The sequence below is a fragment of the Aythya ferina genome, assembly GCF_964211825.1.
Source record: "Aythya ferina genome assembly, chromosome: 1".
Lineage (NCBI taxonomy): Eukaryota > Metazoa > Chordata > Aves > Anseriformes > Anatidae > Aythya > Aythya ferina.
In genome coordinates, this window is record NC_140296.1 from 185,360,689 (window position 1) to 185,367,431 (window position 6,743).

A 6,743-nucleotide genomic window follows, 5' to 3' on the forward strand; every position below is an offset into this window, starting at 1 on the left:
AAACAAGTGTCAAGAAGAATCTGAAGTACGACTTCTTCAAAACTGTTTGAAAACAGGGGCGTGAATATTTCCTTAGCTTGCTAGACCAAGAGAAGCAATACAAGACCTAATGCAAGAACCAAGAGAATTTAAATTAGAAACTAACTGAACATAAAGCAATAATGCTTTTGTCTTGTGGCTTTAGATTAAGAAATACATTTTCACACTTTGCTAATCTTTGTATAATGCTTGCTTCAGAAAAGCAGGCCTATTAATAATGAAATTATTATAAAAACAGAAGTAATTGTGAAGCTGTATGAATATAAGAAATGTTTCTTAATTCAGGTCCAAAAAAAATAAAAGGACAATTCTTACGTAATTGATCAGTCATATGCAAATGTCTCCATTAGTATCAGATAAATAGTCATCTTCCAGATCTATTCAAAATTCAATAAATACAATTCAATAAACTCCATCTACTCGCCTTTATCTATCTCTAGACTGCAAGTTCTCAAACCAGAGACTGTCTTTTCCTGAATTTTTGGAAAGTGTTCAGCAAATTGTAGGAGCTGTCATAAATAAATAATAACACTCTAATCACTGGGGACATTTAAGTAAATTACACTCTGCTTTAACTGTTACACTCCTCTTCCAAAATCCCAGGTGAGCAACAATGTTCAGAATCCTGATTTTCATTTATCTTCTTTCATTAGGAGTTTCCTTTCATCAAAATACTGAAGAAACTGTACATGGCTAGTTCATATACTCTTTCACCATGCACCTGCTCTGCTCAAGACAATCATCTTTCTTAAATGTCGTGTGACTGATTCTGTTCTATTTGCTTCTTCTAAGTTGTTGTTATTTATTTATGCAATACAGAGTCAGCCAGAACTGAAGAGGGAAGAACATGAATCTTCTTTTGCGAGTTGTTTATTGCACCTAAGGGATGCTTATGTTAACAGATGATGTAAGGGAATCATCGCATGGAAAAAGAAGACACCAAGGAGCCATCTAGCCCTTGGGGAGGACAGTGAGAACTTCCTAGGAAAGAGCAGACTGGAAAGAGTTTGCTGCAACTCAGCAAACCACTGAGGTCGCTAAAATAAGGACTCACATGGAGGGGCAGTAATTAATATATTTTTTTTTCATTTCCTTTTTATTTCTTTTAAGGGCTTTAAGTTCTCTCTCTTTGAAAACTTAATTTCCTATTTTTTATTCAAATAAAGTTTGAAGTTCCAATAAATAATAATAATAATAATAATAATAATAATAATAATGTTAGTCTTTTAAGAGCATTAATATAAGAAGAGGTCTTCAGAAATCCATCTGAAAACTGTTTGATGCAGGGTCACATCACACACAACAGGGACAGGAAGAGGCCTGCCTTCAGCGCTGTCCCCACAGCAGGAGCAAGGATGGAGTCTTTCACACCCAGAGGCTTCACTGCCATCAGAAGTGGAGCAGTAAGTGCAAAAGAAGGAATGAAGTGGAGAAATGGGAAGTATTTTGAATGATAACAGGCCTCCTCACCTCCCCACACACCAAATGTCCTCCTGCAGAAAGGACAAGTCCAAATGAGAACAACCAAAAGAGAATGAAAATAGAAAGCAAAGGAATATTCAAGGAGAACAGTGAAAAGTGAAACAAAGGATGAAGGAAAGCTGGGAATCATATGATCACTGGCAGCAAAAGCAGAACAACACAAGTAGATCTTTCCCTCACGTCATCCAGAAAACTCTTGGTTATCCCAAAAAGATAAAATTATCTCCTTGAGATACTGAGTTCAAGAGTGAAAAGACAGCTACCACTCAGATGAGATGATGTGAGATCACCTTAGACAGGTGGCAAAGGCTGGAGACATATTTCTGACCCATAAGAGGTGGTGTAAAATACAGATCATGCACCAAAACAAGGAGTTGCAAAATTGTGTCTTCAGAAGAGGAAGAGGGTGTAAATACTCAAGTCCTTCTTAACACATAGCACCTGGAAAAGATATGTGGATTTTAGGTGGCAGTTTCTAACACCCTTTGAAAAATAAAGTTAGAATGAGGTTGACACCAGTCTTTCTTCCCCTTTTTTCTGGTGTAACAGTTTGTCCTTTGCCAGTTGACCTGAATAATGTGCAACAGCAAACCTTCCTTTCCTCAAAGGGGAAGAATAAAGTGGTTCTACCTGGCACTAATACTTTTTCAACTTTTGCATTGTTCTAAAAAATGCGATGTTTTTTTCTTCCCCAAAATCAAACTAGATAGAACTAATCAAAGTAGATACATAAAGCAACGAGAAAGTCAAAATGATAATCCTGTGGCCAGAAAATTCTCAGACTGGGATTAGAGGTTTGCATCTATGCCAGATCATCGCCATATATATGAGTAACCATTAGAATGGAAGGAGAAGTGTCACACAGGGTTCTCCAGGGGTCTGTCCTGGCTGCAATACAGCTCAGGATTTACTCCATGATTCAGAGAACGCATATTAAGTTTTCAGATAGCATAAACCCAAGAGGAAATAAAAATACTGCAGAAGTCAAAATATTCTCAACAAAAAAGGAAATAAATTTTGTGGGGAAAGGGGGAGGGGGGGGAAACACCAACAAGAATACACCCCATCATGAACAAAGTGAAGATACTATAAAAGCTATTGAAGCACATAAGCATTGGTGCCTTTGTTCAGTACTGGTGAGGCCATACCTGGAGCAATGTTGTCATGGATCCGCTCGAGTGGGCAGCCGAGCTCCACCACAGCCGCTCTCTCACTCCCCCTCCTCAAAGAGGAATGGGGAGAAAATATGTGAAAAGGGCTCAAGGATTGAGATAAGGACGAGAAAATCACGCAATAATTATTGTAACGGGCAAAACAGACTCGGCATAAGGAGATAGTAAGATTTATTGCCTACGACTAACAAGCGAGAGAAGTGAGAAAACAAAGGAAAAAAAAACCAAAAGCACCTTCCCCCCCATCCACCCTCTTCCACCTCCTCCCCCCGAGCGGCGCAGGGGAACGGGGAATGGGGGTTATGGTCAGTCTACAGCACTTCTTCTCTGCCGCTCCTTCTCGGTCACTCTCGTCCCCTGTGCTGTGGGGTCCCACCCACGGGATGCAGTCCTTGATGAACTGATCCAGCGTGGGCTTCCCACAGGCAGCAGCTCTTTCAGAACTGCTTCAGATATGGGTCCGTACCACGGGGTCCATCCCTCAGGAGAAAACTGCTCCAACCTGGCTCCCCTATGGGCAGCAGCTCCTGCCAGATCACCTGCTCCTGCGTGGGCTCCTCTCCACGGGCTACAGGTCCGGCCCGGAATCTGCTCCGGCAGGGGTCTTCCACAGGCGGCAGCCTCCGTCGGTGCAGGGCCACCTGCTCCACCGTGGTCTCCTCCACGGGCTGCAGCGTGGAACCCTGCTCCACCATGGTATTCCATGGGCTGCAGGGGGACATCCTGCTTCACCATGGTCCTCACCACAGGCCGCAGGGGACTTCTGCTCCGGCGCCTGGAGCACCTCTCCCCCTCCTTCTACACTGACCTTGGTGCAAGGCTGTTCTCTCACTCCCTTGACTCTCCCGGCTGCTGTGTGGCGCAGCGTTTTTTCCCTGTCTTAAATATGCTCTCACAGAGGCGCAAAACAACATCGCTTATTGGCTCGGATCTGGAAAACAATGGGGCCCTTCCCAAACATGGGGCAGCTTCTAGATCTTTCTCACAGAAACCACCCCTATGGCTCCCTGCTACCAAAACCTTGCCACGTAAACCCACTACAAATGTGTCCAGTTCTGGGTTTCCCAGTATGAGAGAGACTGGGACATATTGGAGGGATTCTGACTAAGAGCCACCAAGATGACCAAGGGACTGGAGCACATCTCTTAAGAGGAGATTATGAGAGAGCTGGGGCTGTTCAGCCTGGAGGAGAGAAGTCTCAGAGGGCATCTCATCAATGTGTATAAACACATTGATCTCATTGATGTGTACAAATGTGAAGGGAGAGTGCAAAGAGGACAGAGCCAGGCTATTTTCAGTGGCACCCAGGGACAGGACAAGAGGCAGTGGGCACAAAGTAGAACACAGTTTGTTCCCTCTGAATATCAGAAAGCATTTCTGTGCTGTGTGGGTGACTGAGCCCTGGCACAGGTTTCCCAGAGAGGCTGTGAGGTCCCCTCCTTGGAGATCTTCAAAAGCTGCCTGGACGTGGTCCTGGGCAGCCTGCTGTGGGTGGCCCTGAGGGTTGGACCAGGAGGCTTCCAAAGGTGTCTGCCAATCTCAGCCATTCTGTGATGCTGAGATAAGAGAACATAAGAGGGAACAACTGGTTAGAAATCAGTTCTGTATAAAAGGACCTGGAACTACATGACACAGGAGCCAAACAGAAATCAGCATCAAGCTACCACAGGACAGGTCAGTTCCTTTAGGTACCAAGAGGATTCTGCATGTACCCAAGAGCCAGAATAGCACACAGAGCATAAGACATAACTCTTGTGCTTTTTGCTACAGGGTGCAGCTGTGATACTGCCTTGTTCTCAGAATATAAAAATAAATTAGTAAATAAATAAAAACTCAGCTGGGGCAACTGGAAGGAATGCAGAGGACAGCTGGAAAAACAACACTGGGAAACATTACCTTGGAAGAAAGATGGAGCTGCGAGGTTTTGAATCCAAGGAACACAAGACCAAGTCATGGCATAACAACAGCCCTCAAGCACATAAAACACTGCTGCAAGGAGGGATTGAATTAGTTCTCCATGTCCATCCAGGAGAGGGTGAAAGTAACAGCCTTTAATTTTAACAGCAAGGATGTTACTGAAGACAAGGAAATATTCTGCTGGCAAGAATAATGAAAAGTGGAAATAGATTGCCTGAGGAAGAGGTCAGATAAACCTTCCTTGAGAAGGATAAAAGGTATAACCGACCCTGTGTTGGAGTAAAGATAAACTCCAAAAGTCCCTTTCAGCCTCATCATTCTCAGCTTGCCTGTACATATATTTTATTATTTTTTTTTAAAGTGAAGATCTCACACCTTTTAGAAGTAGACAGCCTCCCTAACTGATTAGATAACTATGTCTTGCTGTGTTCTTGCTTATCTGCCCTCCCCAGATCAGCACATGGTCTTTACTTGCTCTGGAGCTACTACCTATTTCCTGTGCATACACCGGGGCTATTTCTGCTTCCTCTGAGCAACACTCTGTAGAGGATACAAAAACTTTTATGGATGATTAATAGCTAGCTTTCAAGGCTTAATGATTTGGCTTAGAAATGACATCTTACAGATCAGTCAGCTAATCTAGATCTTGGCCAGCTTCTCTTTTACTCTTTCCAACAGACAAAGTGACTATTCAGCTCAACATCTTTCATTCTTCCAGTCATTATTCTCCATTATTAACCACCTATTCAGATGCCTATTCCCAAGTCACACCACTTTGCTCAACAGCCCATCACTACTGTATTCCCAAAGGGTAAGCAGAGAGACATTAAACACCGATCAAAAGAAACTGTTGCTACAGACACAGGAGTAGTTCAGGAATTAGTCCAGTTCTCCAGTTTTGTGCATTTAGTTTTCCATTTTTCAGCTCCGCAATGATGAGACTGCATTATGTCTAAAGAAGAAAACACCGTTTTACTACACATTGGGCAACGTATACAATTTCTAACAGCAGAAGCTCTTTCCTTCTGTTACTGGAATAAAGATGAATAATAATGTTAAAATTAGTTACAGCCAGTATGTGGTAGATGGACTGTTGCCATATGGTGGTTATGTAAATTAAATGACAAAATAAGGAGCTAGCATTTATAAGCAACTTTTGTACACTACAGAAACCCAGTCTGCATGTGCAATACCTACTAGTCTCTACTTTGGGGAAAAGATGACATCAAAATCCACTTTTTTCCAAGCCACTTTAACAATTATTTCAATGAAAATTCAATCCTCTTACTTGCCTAATGCACAAAGAAGATTAAATCCAATCTCCACTCTTGTTTGATATGCAAAGTAGTCTTCTCCAGTTAATTTAAATGTCTATTTTCACCTGGCAAAACAATCTCCTGATAATGCATGGCTGTGTTGCCTGTCTAGAAAGGTGTCTGACCACACTTTGCAGATGGCTTAAATGACCATACTTAGGGCAAACAGAGTCTCTGTCTGGAGGCCATCAAAGCTACCTACCTGTTTTCCTTGACTAGATCAGAATTTAGGACCAGCTTTAGTAGTCCTGATACTCCATGTATGTGTCATTTAAACACAAAATGGGGACTTCAAATAGGCAGGCAAGATTGTCCCATACCACCACTGCTCAGTAAACTTTAAATATGCTGGAAGCAGCATTTCAAAATCCATATGAAGCAGCAAATTGTAGTTGTACTTACTATATATAATTTAAACTATCTCAATTTTTTATTATTGAGCAGGCAAGGGCAAAAGGTACCAAGAGAAAGAGATAACTGTATCAGAAACCAAAAAAACAGTTTATTACAAAAGCTGGGCCACTGTATTAAGAGACCAACCCTCAATTCTCAGGTTATAATGAAAGCATAGCACCTACTATGGAAAATAAAAGTTGAAATTAATTATGTTATATAACAGCTTCATGAATCCTTGACATACAACACAGATTAGATTCAGGACTCCTACTGTCCCACCACACAAAACCACAAATATTTTTTCTCTAAACATATGCACAGAGGCTAATTAACACAAAATCCTTTTTCCTTACTGAAAAAAAAATAGTCTTCAGGCTTTATTAGAAGAACAGGAAAGCAATTAACTAAAGATTAAAGGGGC